Here is a 16,690-nt window from a genome sequence, read left to right on the forward strand (position 1 = left end):
ACTTCACCCAACTCAACACCATGATTAAGGGATTTCTATGGGGTTCTAGAAGGCGCAGAGTGGCGCTCACCGCCATGCTGAGACCTAGGCAGGAGGGGGGATTCACAGTACCTGATTTTGAGGCCTATTACCATGCAGCCCAATTCCAATGGTTCACAAAGTGGATGGCAAGGAAACTACATATTGGAAAAGACCATGGGAGCATGGACCCGGACCTGCACCAGCTTTCTCAGGTACTCCTCCGGCTCCCTTTAAGTGAAAGAGAGGTTCCAAGGGATCTGTGGGTGATGCGACAATGCTGGAGTCAGGCCAACAGAAGAGCCAAGATAGGACCCCCGCATGCACCTGAGATCTCGTTGCGGGTCTGTGAGGCATTGCCACATGGGGGATATTGGCAGAGTTTGCGAGATTGGAAAGAAGTGGGGATCTCCACTATTGGAGACCTCTATGAGGACGGTTCCCTCATACCCTTCCAGGACTTTTTAGACAGGTATGAACTGCCCCGGCATGACTTCCTCTTGCATGCTGCATTGACAGCACCCTTCCGTAAGCACTGGAAGAAGGGGATGGCAGAACCGCAGCCTGCTCTCCCATGCCAATATGTGGTATCTGCGTCAGGGACGATTAAAGCGGTTACCTGCCTTTATAGGCGAATTACCCAGGAGATCAGGTCCCATATGGAGAGTCTGCGCGTCAAAAGGGAAGCAGACCTTGGGATCCCTATAGAGGAAAAATCGTGGGGGGCGCTGATGGAACGGGCGTGGAAATGCTCTAGAAATGCGAGATTTGAACTAATCCAGTTTTATGTTTTCCACAGAGCGTATCTCACCCCACACAAAATTAACACATTTTTTGGGTCCTGAACAGCCTGTCCGCATTGTAAACTAGAAAACACTACATTTCTACATATGTTCTGGGAGTGTCTATTGTTAGATGGGTTCTGGAGGGAGGGAACGACTAAACTAGGTGAAATGACGGATAGAGATATCAATCAGACTCCGGGTTTTTGTCTAATACACTGGTTCCCCCACACTGCCCGTAATAAACTTACCAGTAAATTCATAGATTTGGGGTTAGTCCTAGCTAAGAGAGAAATTACCGGCCATTGGAAGGCGGTCACTGCACCTAACACCTCACAATGGCTGCAAGAATTCATAAAGTGGGCTGACTGTGAGGGGATTTTTAGATTACAAATGGCCCTGAGAACCAATAATGAAAAAATGTTGGACACGGCTAGGGCATGGGTGGCGATTATGGACTTACTCAAGAGCCCGACAGATGACACTGACCAACCCCCTGAGTGAGGAGACTTGTACATAAGGACAGAAGCATTGCCCTTCTGGAGCGGGTGACTCAGGTGATGGGCAGCGGGTACTACATGGTGGATCCCACTTATGCGGATGTCTGATTTCTTGAACTGTGATGCCAGATGCCCTACAAGCTTGAATAATTCTCAACACTGACAGTTGAAGGATGGAGCAACATGTCTGACGGTGTCGAGGGGGGTGGGTAGAGTTAGCGGGGGAGGGAGAGAAGGGGGTATTTTGTTAATCCATTGATTGTTGGGATTGTTAAGAGTAAGGACTAGCACAGATGCTTATGGAATTGATTACCCATATAGAGATATAGATCACAAATCTCTTAGAACTGTTGTTAAGATGGATGACCACAGGAGCACTGTAAGAAGTGGAGACATTAGACGAGACAATGCTTCAAAGAATGTATAATCGTTCATGTAAGTAATTCATCACTATGTGAGCACTGTATCATCCTTAATATGAAACTGGTTGATGAGCTGTTAATGAAAAAAGTTTGCTTACAAATAGAAAATGGTGTATTCCAATTGTTTGAGCATTTGATTAACTGTTCTGGGTCTATAAGTGGTGAGCTTTGCGAATAGTGTGGATGCCTTTGCACACCAGGCTTTGCAATTTATGTACTCGTACACGGACAGGTCCTCATTCAAAGCAGCACACAATTATTATATTGATAAACCGTAGGTTTCATTATTTTACATTGTTCACACAAATCAAGTGCGGGCTGAATCCTCTTTAAAAAAGGTTTATTTTGCCACGCATATTGAGGCTGCAATTGCAGGCCTGGGACATGCAGGCCCTCTAGTATCCTTTAAAGTGCCATCTCTGGGTACCTGTAGGACCATTGTATTTGTATAAGTAAGCTAAATGTGCCAATTGGGTGTAAGTCAACTTCACAAAAATGTGTTCAGAAAACAGGAGGGGCGAAGGCAAAAAGGTGTGGGGTACACCTGCAGAGAGGGCCAAGTCCAACACTCAAGTTCTGTTTTTTGATTCTCCCTGCTAGATATTCACCAATTAATAGCCAATTAAAATGCATCATTTTCTTGTTGCGCAGATTTCTACTTTACAGTTGTCCAAAAGGCTTCTGTGCTGCTGGTGACTCTCTGCATTGTTTTTAAGAGAGATGGATGTTCTCCTTCATTACATAATCCTAGTTATTATCTTTTAAAATGCAACAGCTAAAACAGTGATAAGTAATAGAGCTGTATTAGTTACTCTAGGAATCCGGATAAACCACAAGGAGGGTGAACATAGTACCAACTTTGAGGTGCCACCAGAAATTATTTTGTTTCAGTAAGTCATAAAACTTTTATTCGGTTACCATTTTTTTTGTAGCCATAAAAAGTACATATAACAGATAGGTAATACAATGCAACGCATGTTAAAATCAACAGCGGAAAAAATAAATAGACCATTAAAAATTTTGATTAAAATAATAAGATTATACTTTAAATTACTTGCGGAGTAAAATTCATTGATATGCTACAGAAGATTAAGAGAAGGAAAACAGATAGAAATTTTTCAATAATCAGAGATTACAGCAGTATTTAATACATGATTTTAAAAAGCTAACCACACACTTTGCTATGTATTCAGATTCCAAGTATTGTATCGCCAAAAATGCAGGGCGGCAAGATCTCAAACCCATTTTACACAGCAGTGGAATAATCCAGCGAGGGAATTCGTAGTATTTGCAAAACAGGACTACGTGAAGTGTCGACTGGGAAGATAAACCATCACATAGACACTTCCTGATAATTGATGACCAGTCCTCCTGTCTTGGAAATGAGACTAAATGGAAAAAATAATTAAATCTGAACCTTGTTAAAAGATATTTTTCATAGGAACTCAAGTGAAAGGTTAAATAGGGTTGGATACCTGGTGCGTTTTGTAAAGTTATAATCTGGGCATTCGTGGGTTTGTGCAATTCTTGGGATAGGCGCAGTGCCCTTAAATGAGTTAAACATAGCTTTTTTAAGTCTTTCCTTGAAATGTCCATCAGTGTAGAAGGCTCCACAAAGTAGGAAATACAATGCAGGTCTTTGAAAAAATGTCTCACATAAGTAAGCCAGGGGGTTTTTGACCAATTTGCCAGGCCCAGACAGTCCATTACTTGAGAACAGGTCAAATGGCACTGCGGCTTCGTCCAAATTCGGTGCCACAAAAGGATGGTTTGGCATCTGATGGTATCAGTTAAATAGTCCATACCCAACTCAATGTGGCAACTGAACGTTGGTGCACTTTGGGGTACTGCCAATAGATATTTTACAAAACCATTCTCAACCAGTTGTAAGGTGTCTGAGTCGGCATAGCCCCAGACCCCTGCACCGTAGACAGCTATGCTATGGCACTTTGCATACTAAATTTTTAACAATTCTGCTGGGGCTGGTTTTCCCAGTTTCCTCGAGAAGGAGACTAGCTCCTGTTTCCAACACAGTTTGTTGTCTATCAAGATGCCCAGATAAGGATACACCTTGGTACATTCCAGTTTAGTTTGATCAATATAGATTGATTTTGGTTTCTTTAAGCCATTCCCAATATTCATTACATATGTTTTTGGAATGTTCACTTTCAAGCCCAAGGATGTCATAAAATTGCAGTATTTATTAAGTTGGTTCTGCAGTTGAATTAGGGTTCTAGCTAAAATCACTGAGTCGTCCGCATATACGAGTGCAGGTATAGGACGATGTTTTATCGTTGGGAGGTCCTGGCTCCCTTCCAGCATGGCCAATTCTAGGCCGTTTGTATATAGATTAAATAGGAAGGGAGCCAGGACACACCCCTGTCTAACTCCCTTGTTGATGGGAAATGGGGGGGAAAGTTTCCCGTTCACCCCGTATCTGACGCGAGCTGTCGCGCCAGAATAGAGTTTGCGGAGTAAAACAACAAGGGGGGGGATCTACCCCCAGTTCACTAAGAATTGTCCACAATCTGGCATGCGAAACGCAGTCAAATGCTGCGCTAAGGTCAACGTACACAAGGTGCAAGTTCCCTTTCTTAGCGCCAGCGTATTTACCGATTAGGAGGGCAAGGTTTAATGCCTGCTCAACAGTACCCAGTCCCTCCTGGAACCCATATTGTAAGTCGGTCATGATGTTATTTGTGGTCGCCCAGTCTTGGAGGCGCTCCAGTATCAACCGGCATGCAACTTTACCTAGGGATTCCAGGAGGGAAATTGGCCTGTAACAGGCAGGGTCGTTTCGGTCGCCCTTCTTGAAAATGGGGAGCAGAATAGAGGTGGACCAGGAATCGAATAAACCAGTAAGTGTAGTTGCTTCTAGAACTCGTGTAATAAGAGGGGACCATAATTCCTGATTATAATTAAAAATATCCAATTCCCAGTTTTAGAGGCGGACAGAGCTCTAACAACATCATCATGGGTGAAGGAGAGCTGGATTGGGTAGATCTGGCCCCCAGGCAGACCATCCACCACCTGTCCGTCGCAGTTAGTCTCGGCGTTGGTTAAACTACATACCTTGGAGAAGTGGATTACCCACTCCTCGGCAGTTATAGCAACATCTTGATGTTGGGTAGTTGATGCATCATTGAGGAAGGGAGATTTTACAACGCGCCAAAACAAGGAGCTGTCATTTAGTAAGCAGCTCTCATGCAGCTGGGCCCACACGTTTTTCTTTATTTCCTGTCTGCAATTTTTTTGTGCCAGATTGTATTCCTTTCTAAGTTTTTTAACCTCAAGTATGTCTCTCTCTGGGTTTCGCAGGGCCGCTTTTAGGTTAGAAAGGGCTTTGCGACATTACGAGTTGAACCAGCCCTTTTTAGGAGATTCTTTACACTTTTTATTACGGAACAGCTTGTCTCGAATAATTCTGATAATTTCAATAAAACTAGTTCAACTGTGGGGTGGACTCTATAGCTAGGCATTTATATACCCAAGGAAGTGCTCTCTTTATTACTTTCTCAGTAAGTACTACCGGGTCGGTTGTGGCCCATTTAACAGAAAAGCCATTTCGCTTATCCATACTCAAGGACTGTTGAGTTAGTAAGCTAGGTAAGTTTGTTTTGGGCGGAACAGTCTTTGCTATCACTGTCACGCTGTTGGGAAAGTGGTCACTGCAGGGGTCAGAACCTGTTTTAAAATTTACCAGTGGTTCCTTCATAATCTGAGAGGACAAAATATAATCGATAACACTAGAGAGGCCCCTACCGTGAAATGTTGGCATGAAATCAACAGGGGGTCAGTCAACTCGTTTACAAAATCCATCTCTAGTGAGAAGAGACAATCATTCAGGCAGTTACCGCTATTCGTGTGAGTGAAATGGGACAAAGAGGACCCGTTATCATCGGTAAAACCACAAAGATCATTTTTATAATTCTTACACAGTGAAATGTTAAAATCCCCGCCCCAAATCACATATGGGGGAGAGGAAGGACATTGGTTCCGCTGTTCAGTTAGAAAATAAGAAATGTCATTGAAAATTTTAACACAATCAACTGAGAATAGATTATTATAAAAATTTACCAAAAAGAACATCATATTTGCGTTCACTGTAATTTTTAAAATGTGATAGTTCTCCTCGGCTTTTAACTCAAGTAACTCTGTGCTGGGTAAAATATTTGATACGTACACTGTTAAACCACCCCTGGGTCTGCCAGACGTGCTAGGGGTTGCGGGGGAGAAGAAGGTTTTGAAACCTAGCAGATGAATCGGTGTGGTCAACCAGGTTTCCTGTAGACAGACTATAAGATGTGCATTAATAGTTTCTAACCATGATTGCTGATTGATGTTGGTGAGAAGCCCTGCTACATTCCAGAATAAGATGGAGAACTCTAAAGATAGAAATGATGGAGTTGGTAATTCTTGAGGTAACAACTTATCTATTAGGGAGTATTCTGTAGGTGGCAGGGAATTGCAGGCTGATTTAGTTTGGCCATCCGACTTGTAGCAGCCAACTTGAGTTGGGCTTGGTTCCAAAGTGTCAGTGACTATATTGAGTGTGCCTACATGGGAAACAGGGACTGTGGGCAGTTCCATGATCTTGTTTGATGTATTAGCAATAGGCGCTTCTGAACCAGGAACTGAGTCAGATAGTCATTCAGTTTCATCCAGTCCCGACAGGATGCTATATCTATTCAGTGTGGGAATCGGAGAGGGATGAGTGATTAGTCTATGGGGATATCTGGGTTTTTGAGTATTAAAACTATACCATTGCGGGGGGTAATAAAAGCCCAGAGGCAAAATGTTGATCCCGTGGTAATCTAGAAAATCGTTTGCTCCTGCTCTCAAAATTTCCTTGACCAACAGGGGAGAGGCAAAGGTAAGAACTATAATATCCCCACCTAATGCCGAGTCCCTAAAACCTAGGCGTTTTATGCGCCTCACCATTTTAAATTCCTGAAAGAAGAACTTGGTTAATCCTACCCTGGAGGCCAGCCAGTGTAGGGATTTGTTCTTAGCGAAGTCTGGTTTTCGCTTTCTGGGGTTAAGAGTTGAGGGACATTTGTCAGCACTATCGTGTAGGGTGTGGCTTCTGGAGGCAGGTGAAGATGGTCATTGCTGGGAGCTAAAAGGCTCGCGCCTATGGAGCCGGCTATCACATCCTGTTTGTGAGCAGTAGCTTGGCTACTTACTGAAGTTGTGGGGCACCTGTTTTGTGAGAGCCTAGATGGATCCGAGGAGTGAAATGGAACGGACATAGTCACTGGGGGACAAGGTGGAGGTGCCTCTATAGTAGGATTTATCCAGACACTGGGAATAGCGACAGTTGCATTAGCATTAGTGAGGGGTATTGTGGCTGTGTTGTTACTTGTAGCTGTGCCAACCCTCGACTGTTTGGTACTATTGTCTTTTAGAAGCGTTTCGATTTGTGTTAATCTGGAGGTTAATTGATCGAATCTGACCCTTACAAAGATATCCAAACGCTCTACGCAGGCTACCAATGCCTGCAGCTCCTTCAGGAAACTTGTGGTGGAGTGGGCCTGGGTGTTCCGTTGAGCACCAGGGGGTTTAGATTTATGTCTTGGGGACTGATTTACAGCTCTTGTGGGTTTTAGGTGGGGGCGAACAGGTGGTGGAATAACCTTAGGATCTGCATCTGGGACATTAGTTGTAGGTAGGCGGGGGGTTTTGGATCTTTTAGTCGGGGTTGTGAGTCAGAATCATTTTCCAAGCTAATTATTTAATCAGAAACGTGAGAAACGCATCCGTTCAAAAGGGGAGCTGGGGATGTTCCTGAGTGGGTGCGATTTGTGTCAGTTGGAGGCGAGGAAGAATTTTGGCTCATAATCCAGTAGTTGTTCCCTCTATAGATTCTTCGACGGACAGAATTTGTTTGTCGATTACCCTAACCGCCCCTGTCAGATACGAGAGAAGGGACTGCTGGGAGGTGGTAGGGTGGGAATTGTCCTCCTGATTTTTTGCGCATTTAGGGCTCAGATGTTTCCTCTTCCCCATGTCTGTAGAAAAGAGTTACAAGGGTGATTTGGTCAGAAAGCGTAATATATATATAACAATATCTTACACGGCCCCTACTAAATCCTACACAGGAGATAGAGCAATTCGCTGTTATATAGATAGGCGAACGGTTGATTATAATAAAATGTTCAAACTGTGTGACGCTATATTAATTACTTTTACCAGGGTCTCTGGCACAGTCCAGTCTCTTCGGGCCTCTGAGGGCCACAGAGGGCCCGCCCTTTGCCCGGGCCTCGCCCGGCGTTCGGCGACGCTGAAGAGGCATGCTTTATGTAGCACCTCCGGGGCCAGAAGATGTCGATGGCGGCTCCTGCCGCAATGCCCCGTGGGATCAGCAGTCCTCCGCTTGGCGGCCGCTGGTGGCTGGAGCAGCGGCGGGAGGACTGCGGGCTGCAGTGGAGCTTGGCTGGATGCAGACAATGTGGGGATCAGGTAGGGGCCAAAGTTCGTTACCCAAGCAGGAAAAAAATAATACACCGGCTCCACCGGAGAGGCGCGCTTTATGTAGCGCCTCCGGGGCCGGAAGATGTCGATGGCGGCTCCTGCCGCAATGCCCCGTGGGATCAGCAGTCCTCCTCTCGGCCGCCGCTGTTGGCTGGAGCGGCGACGGGAGGACTGCAGGCTGCAGTGAAGCTTGGATGGATGCAGACAATGAGGGGATCAGGTATGGGCCAAACGTTTGTTACCCCAGCAGGAGAAAAAAAAATAATACACCGGCTCCACCGTAGAGGCGCGCTTTATGTAGCGCCTCCGGGGCCGGAAGATGTCGATGGCGGCTCCTGCTGCAATGCCCCTTGGGATCAGCAGTCCTCCGCTCGGCAGCCGCTGGTGGCTGGAGCGGCAGCGGGAGGACTACGGGCTGCAGTGGAGCTTGGCTGGATGCAGACATTGCGGGGATCAGGTAGGGGCCAAAGTTCGTTACCCCAGCAGGAAAAAAATAATACTTTTATTTCAAAGAATTAGGAGATGAGAGCTACAACTCACATCTGGTAAGTCAAAGTTCAAGAGAAAGATTAATTTGTGTTGAACCTAAAGAATTAATTGCATTTTTAGAACTTGTTTTTCAGTTCTTTCTGAGTCAGTGGTCAAGCCAGGTCACTATCTGAAATGCATGATTAGGAATCAGAGATTAATTAATATTATCCTCAGGTCACAGGGCAGAGGCTGGGATGAAAAATGTCCAACAAGTGCTTTATTTTATGGAGGCTTTGAGTTTTATTCACCAAAATGTTTGCTGCAGATGGTGGAAAGGAGAAATATGTCTTGTCAAACCTCGCCCAGATATTGAAGTTAATATATTATTTATTATTAATCTTGTGTATGAAGTTGAGAGCTGGAGGGCCACATAGAATCCTCAAAATTAAGTTGGCATGGGCTTTCTCTTGAGTCCATACGATGTGCGTTTATATGGGAAATTTACAAATTCATAGTATTACTAACCTTTGAGCCGGTTAATAGCATTATTCCATACTGTCCTTGTGCTGATTTGGCTTGGTCAGGGTTAATTAGTTGGGTGTAATCCAATAAATTCCGGTAATACAAGGTACTGGAGCAATAAACTATCATATTTTGTGCAATATACATTGACTGTCACCACTTTCAGTTAATATATCCTTGCTCTACATCAAACACCAAATTAAACAGAAAATAATTCCCCACAAATGCTTACAGTACATCGATCTTGACATTTTCACAAACAGTTGAACTATTGTATTATATTTGCATAGCTCTCAGTTGTAAACCTACATACGTACATTACATAACATGAGTTGCATGGTTGAAAGTAAACCAATCAACAGTTTGATCAATACATAAAGATTTTCTCATACTAATGGCTTTGCTAGGAAGTTTATTCAGTGCCATGTTTTTATGTAAGGGGATAGGTGAAGAAAATGCAAGCATGTTGCCATTTACCGCTGTTTAAATATTTGCAGAATTTACGTTGAAATGTACCAGTGTGCCCTTGCCATGGTATTTGCTACAGACGAGGTCAACCAAAATCCCAACTTGCTGCCTAATGTGACCCTGGGATTCAGAATTCTTGACACCTGTGACTCAGACTGTCTGCCAGCTCAAGGGTCCCTGTGGCTGTTGTCAGGAATGGGGGATACTGTCCCAAACTACAGTTGTCAGCACCCCTTAAAAATGGCAGCTGTACTTGGTGATACCCGCTCATCTTCTTCAGTTCAAGTGGCAAGAATTTTAGGCCTCCAGAGGATACCACAGGTATGTTCCAACTGTACAGCAAATATGACTGTCTCAAATTATTTGTGATATGCATTTAAATAACTTTGAAAACCCATGAGTGCAAGAAATGCAAAACTCTACAAACCTACTAGGGTAAGAAAGAACTTTGTGAGACTTCGGTTTATATATGTGGATACTATTTAGTTGCTTTCTAAAGTTAATAGGTTGGATTGTTTGATTAGTGCTCATCAAGGTTTAGTCTATGTCACAAAGGTTAAGCGCTAGAAGATTTGAGGAAGGGAATGCTTTGAAGGAGCTGCTCTCCTGCTCTTCTTTCTCTTTTTGCGGCCACTGCCCCCTCCCACCTTACCATTGTTTTAATTACACTGCTCCTGCCCACCCTTCATGCCTTCTGTGGTGAACTTTCTGCCCCTGCTCCTCTCACATGATCTTCATGGTTAGAACTCTGCTTCTGTCCCTCCCTCTTTCTCACCACCCTCTGTTGTGCAACTCATGCCCATCCCTCCTGCCCTTCGTGATGTGTGTGATACCCCTCCCTCATGCCTTCTGTGGTCAGGTTTCTGCCCCTGATCTACCCTCTTGCCATCTGTTGTCACCTTGCTGGCCCTACCTGTCCTCTGTTCTCTGTGTGCTGTCCCCTCCAATATGCCTACAATAGTCCATTGTAAATCCTTTGCCTATCCCTATGCCCTCCGTAGTCAATTTGCTGCTCCTCGGTTCTGCCCTTCATGGTCACCTTGATGCCCCTGCCTCTCTCTCCTGTCCTCCACAGTCATATTCCTTCATTCTCCATCCTGCGTGCCCTGTGTTATTCTTATGCTGCTCCTGCCCATCCTTCATTACCTCTGTGGTAAGCTTACTGCCCCTTTCCCTCCTTTCTGCCCTTCTCCGTTTGGTGTGCTTCCCCTGTCTCTCCCGCCAACTCTCCATGGTCAGCTTTTGCCACTGACCCTCCCTAATGACCTTTGTGGTCTGTTTTGCTTTCTATTTCTTACCTGTCTGCCATCTGTAGCCAGCTTGCTGCACCTGTCCTCACTCCTGCTCTCCGGGGTCAATTGTGATCTTTTTGTCCCTACCTGCCGTTTGCAGTCAACTTTCTGCCCCTGCTCTTCCCAGCTGTTGTCTTCTGTCAGCATGCTGCCCCTGGCCTTTACACATGCCTTCCACAGTTAGATTGCTGCCCTTTCTACTTCTATCTCCCCTCTGTGGTTAGCTTGCTGGCAGTGTCCCTCTCTTCTGACCTGCATCATCAGCTTTCACCTCCAGCCTGCCCTCTGTTCTCTGTGCACCATCCCTGCACCCTCTTGACTACCCTCTGTGATCCGTTGTGCTGTCTTTCCCTCATACCCTTTGTGGTCAAATCTCAGTTCCTACTCCTCCCTCCTGCCCTCTTTGGTCAGATTGTGATCTCTGCCCCTCCCTCCTGACCTCTGTGGTCTATTTTGCTGTCCCTGCCTCTTCTGCCAGCCCTATGTGGTCAACCAGTATCTCTCTCCTGTTCAGCTTGGGGGCCCTGCCAATCCCTCTTGCCCTTTGTGGTCCATTGTGCTGCCCGTGCCGCATCCCGCCAGCCCCCCTTGGTCAGTTTACTGCCTCTGACCCTCTCATGTGTTCCACGTGGTCAGCTTGCTGTCCCTGCCCCCTCCTGCCTGTCATCCATTTTCTGTGTGCCACCACTGCCCAGTCCCTCTTGACTCTGTGGTCAGATTGCTGCCTCCTGCCCCTCCTGCATGTTCTTCAAGGCATACTTGTTGCCGCTCCATCCTGTCCTACCTGGCCCTCATGCTACCCTTCCCTCTCCTACAGGCCCTGCCCCTCTCCTGCCTAATCCTCCCCCTACCCTCCCTGATCAGCTTGACGCCTCTGCTGATTTCCCCATGTTTTGTGCCCTTCATGTTCAGCTTACTGATCTGGCCCCGTCCTGCCTGCTTTCTGTTCAATGTGTGCTGTCCCTGTGTCCTTCCATCTGCCTTCTGTGGTCCATTGTAATGACCTTGCTCATCCCTTATGCCCTCCATGGTCAAAATGCTGCCTCTACTCCTCCCACCAGCCCTCCATGGTCGGCTTGTCGCCTCTGCCCCACCTTCTCACCATCCATTGTCAGTTTACTGCCCTTACCTGCCTGCTCTTTGTTTTATGTGTGTTGCTCCATGTGACCCCCGTTCTCTTTTTGCTGTCCTGCCCCCTCTCATCTGCCCTCTGTGATTTGTTGTTCTTCCTTCTCCCTAATAATATAATTGGTCAGCTTGCTGCTCCTGGCATATGTGGTCTGCTTGCAGCCTCTGCCCCTCATTCCTGGTCTCCATGCTCTACTTGCTTCCCCTGTATCTCCCTCCTACTTTCTGTAGTCAGCTGTTTAGCCCTACACCTACCTCCTGCCCTCCCTTTGTGGTTCAAGTGCTACCCGTGCTTCTCCTGCCTGCCCTCTATGGCCATCTTTCATCCACTGCACCTCATACCAGCTCTTCGTCGGATGCTTGCTGTTTCTGCCCCTTTCTCCTGCTCTCTGTTGTCCATGTGCTGACCATCCCTACTACCCCCTGTGGTCTGCTTGCTGTTCCTGCAATTTCCTGCTGCCCTCCATTCTCTGTGTCCTGCCCTGCCCCTTCCGTCCTGCCCTCTGTGTTCTGTTGTGATGCCTCTGCCCCTCCTTCATTCCCTCAGTAGTTATGTTGCTACCTCCCACCCCCACCGTAATTCCCTCTATAGTCAGCTTTCTACCCTCCCACTCCTTCCTGCCTTCATTGTACTGCCTCTGATCACCCTGCCTTCCCTTCACGGTCAGCTTGCTGCCCCTGCTCATCCCTCCTGCTCACAACTATTGTGTTGCCCCAGCCATCCTGCTGTCTTCAGTGGCCTGCTTGCTGCCCCAGACCTTCCTGCTTGCCCTCTGTAGTCTGTTGTGCCACCCATAGCCCATCTTCCTGCCCTTAATGATTAGCTTGCTGCCTTGCCACTCCTGTCCATCCTGTATGGACAGCTTGCTTTCCCTGCTTCTCCCTGATGCACTTAGCGGTAAGCATGCTGACCCTTCCCCCTTCTGCCTCCCTCCCCTCTCCATGTGCTGCCTCTATCCCCTCTTTCCTGTACGCTGGTCTGCTGTGCTGCCCTTCCCCCACTCCCTGTATGGTAAGCTTGGTGCCCCTATCCCTCTTTTCTGTCCTCTATGGTCAACTTACTGGCCTTGCCCGATTCCACCTGCATTCTGTTCACTATATGCTGCTCCTGCCTCCCCTCCCTGGTCCATTGTACTGCTCATGCCCCTCCCTGCACTCTCTTGTGGTCAGCTTAGTCCCCGTCTCTCCTGCCATCCATGCTCAACTCACTGCACTTGCCCCCTATTGCCTGCTCTCCTTAGTCTGCTAGCTGCTGTTGCCCCGTCCCGCATTTTTTGCTGTTATCATTATGCAGCTCCTGCCAATCCCTCATATCCACTGTGGTAAACTTGCTACCCCTGTCCCTCCCACATGCATTCATAGTTAGAATGCTGCTCCTTTTCCTCCCTCTTTCCCACCATGCTCTGTTCTTCTACCCTTGACCTTCCCTCTTGCCTTCCAGGGTCCACTGTGCTGCTCCTTCCCCTCCCTTCTACCCTTCATGCTCAGCACGCTGCCCTTACCCCCTCCTACCTGCCCTCCCTTTTCATGTTCTGCCCTTGTCTCCTCTTGTCTATTCTTAATGGTCCGTTCTTCTGCCCCTACCCCTCTAATATGACCTTCCTGGTGAGCTCGCTGCCCCAGCCCTCCCTCGTGCTTCCATGGTCAGCTAACTGCCTTGCTACCTTCCACCCCTGCCCTCTGTTCCTATCTTCCAGCCTGCTCTCCATGTATGTTATTCAGTGCCTGTTCTTCCCTCCTGCCATATGTATATAGCTTACTACCCTTGCACCCTTTCTCCTAGCTGCCATTCGTCTTGTGCTGGTCCTGCCCACTCGCCTTTGCCTTCTGTGGTCTTTTGTACTACCCTTCCACCTCTCTCTAATGCATTGTGTGATCAGCTTAGAACCCCTTCCCTCCTTGTTCATCTAGCAGTACCTGCCCCCTCTGACCTACCTTCCATTGTCCCTGTATTTCCCCAGCCCCTCGTTCATCCCTCCTTGGTCAGCTTGCTTCCCCTGTCCCTTCCTACTGCCCTTTATGTCCATTATGCTGCCCTCATGCATATTGTTCATGTTTAGCATACTCCCAGAGCCCGTCCCACCTTCCCTCTATGTTCTGTTGTTCTGCTCCTTCCAGTTCCTCATTCCCTCGAATGATTAGTCTGCTGCCCCTGCTTCCCCACCTTGCCCTCTATGGTACCTTATGCTGCTTGTGTCCCTCCTCCTGCCATGGTCATCAGTTTGCTGCCTCTGCCACTCCTTCTTGACCCCTGCGGTCCGCTTACTGCCCCCTGGCCCCATCACCTGCATTTGTTCTCTGTGTGCTGCTCCTTCATCTCTCGCCTGTCCTCTGTGATCTGTTGTGCTTGCCTCACTCTTTGCTTCTGTGGTCTGCTTGCCATCCATGCCTCTTCTATCTGCCCCACAAGGTCCACTTGCTGTGTCTGCCATTTCTGCATCCTTTCTGCCCTAAGTGGTTAACTTGCTGTCTCTGCCCCTCTTGTCCACCTACAGGGGTCAGCTGCTACCCTGTCTCTCCCTCCTGCCCTCCCCTCTCCATGTGCTGCTCCTACTTAATCTTGTCTGTCCTTGGTGATCCATTGTGCTGCTCTTGTCCCTTCCTTTTGCGCTTTTTGGTCAACTTGCTCTCCAGCAGCACAATTCTGTCCTTCACCTGCCCTCTGTCCACCATGTGTTGCCCCTGCCCTTAATTCATGCCATCTGTGGTTAACTTCTTGCCCCTCCCACCTTCCGTCTGTAGACAGCTTACAACTCTTGTCCCATCCTCCTGCCTGTTGTTCTCAGTGTGCTGCTTCTTTCCCCTCCTGCCTGCCCTCTGTGGTATGTTGTATTGCCTTTGCCTCTCCCATGTTTCCTGTGAACAGCTTACTTCCCCTGGCCCTTTCCACCGCCCTGCTTGGTCATGTTGCTTACTCTATCCCTTCCCACCTTCCCTCTATTCTCCCTATACTGCCCCTCCCTTATCCCTTCATGATCAGCTTGCTTTCCCTGACCCCCTTGTCATTTGTGATCTGTTGTGCTGCCCCTAACCCTCCTGCAAGCTCTCAGTGACTAGCATGCTCCCCATGTTCCGCACTCCTTCCCTCTGTCCTCTATTGCGCTGCTTCTGCCCCATCCCTAGGCCCTCCTTTGTTAGCTTGTTGCCCCTGCCCATTCCACCTGCCCTTAGTAGGCCATTGAGCTGTCCCAAACCTCCCTCCTGCTCTTCATGGTCAACTTACTGCTCCAGCCCCCTTGCTTGCAGTCCATGGTTTATTGTGCTGCCCCTTCTGCTTGCCCTCAGTGGTCAGCTTGCTGCCCCTGCCCATCACTCCTGCCCTCTATGGTCCAATGTAGTGCCCCTGCTCCTCTTTCATGTCTTCTGGGGTCAGCATGCTGGCCTTGCCCCTTCTTCTTGCCCTCCATGCTCATCTTTCTGCCTCTCCCTTCTGTCCTCCATGGTTATGTTGTGCTGCCCTTGCCCTCTTGCTTACCCTGCCCACCTTCAACCTGCCCTCTCTTCTTATTGTGCTGCTCCATCCACCTTCCGCCTGCCCTCTCTCATGCTCTGCGTCATCAGCTTACGGCCTCTAGCCCATCCTCTGCTCTACTTTTTCATTTTGCTGCCCCAGTTTGCTCTCATCTGCCCTCTACTGTCCCTGTCTGCACACCCTCTCTCATCCCTCATTCATCCCTTCATAATCAGCTTGGTTCCCCTGCTCCTGCCTGCCATCTATGGTCTGTTGTGCAGTCCCTGCCCCTCCTGTGTGCTTTCCCTGGTTAGCATCTGTATTCTATTGTTTTGTTCCTTCCTGCTCCTCATTCACTCCATGGCCAGTTTGTTGTCCCTTCTACCCCACCCTGCATTCTACTGTCATCAGCCTGCTGTCTCTGCCCCTCTTGCCAGACCTCTTTGGCCAGCTTGCTGCTACTGACCCTCCCTCCTACAGTTTGTGGTCAGCTGGCTGCCCCTGCCCCTCTAGTCTGCCGATTGCAGTCCATGTGCTGCTTCTACCCTCTCTCACCTGTCCTCTGTGATCCATTGTGCTGCCCCTCACCCTTGGCCTATGTGGTTAGCTTGCTGCCCCGTCCCCGCTTGCCGGCCCTACATGTGCACTCGCTGCCCCTGTCTTTCCATCCGACCCTCCATGGTCAATTTGCCCTCCTTGGTCCATTGCACTGACCCTGCCTCTTCCTCCTGCCTTCTGTGGGCAGCTTTCTGCCTCACCTGTTCCTCCTGTCCTCTGTGGTCCGTTATGGTACCCCTGCCCTCATGCCCAGTTTGGTACCCCAGCATCCCTGCCTGCACTTTGCGATTCATTGTGGTGCCCTGACTCTCTTTTCTGCCCTCCATGGTCAGTGTGCACCCAATGCCGCTTCTTCCTGCCCTCCATAGTCATGTTGCTGCTCCTCCCATACATGTTCTGTGGTCTGTTGTGCTTCACCTGTCTCTCCCTTCTGCCCTCTGTGATCCATTGTGCTGCCTTTGTCCCTACCGCCTGCCCTCTGTGGTCAGTATGTTTATCCCACCCATCTCTTCTGCCCTCCCAGGTCCATTGTGCTATCCCTGTCTCTCCCGGCTGCCTTCTTGTGTTCAATGTGCTGTCTTTGCCCCTTCCTACTTCCCTCCGT

The 16,690-nt window shown here is 48.1% G+C and overlaps 1 pseudogene; it reads left to right on the forward strand.

The window, feature by feature from the left end:
- Positions 1-16,690, forward strand: part of LOC147705854 (extracellular calcium-sensing receptor-like) — a 170,447-nt pseudogene that overhangs the window by 34,216 nt on the left and 119,541 nt on the right.

This window comes from Lissotriton vulgaris, chromosome 7 (assembly GCF_964263255.1).
Source record: "Lissotriton vulgaris chromosome 7, aLisVul1.2, whole genome shotgun sequence".
NCBI lineage: Eukaryota > Metazoa > Chordata > Amphibia > Caudata > Salamandridae > Lissotriton > Lissotriton vulgaris.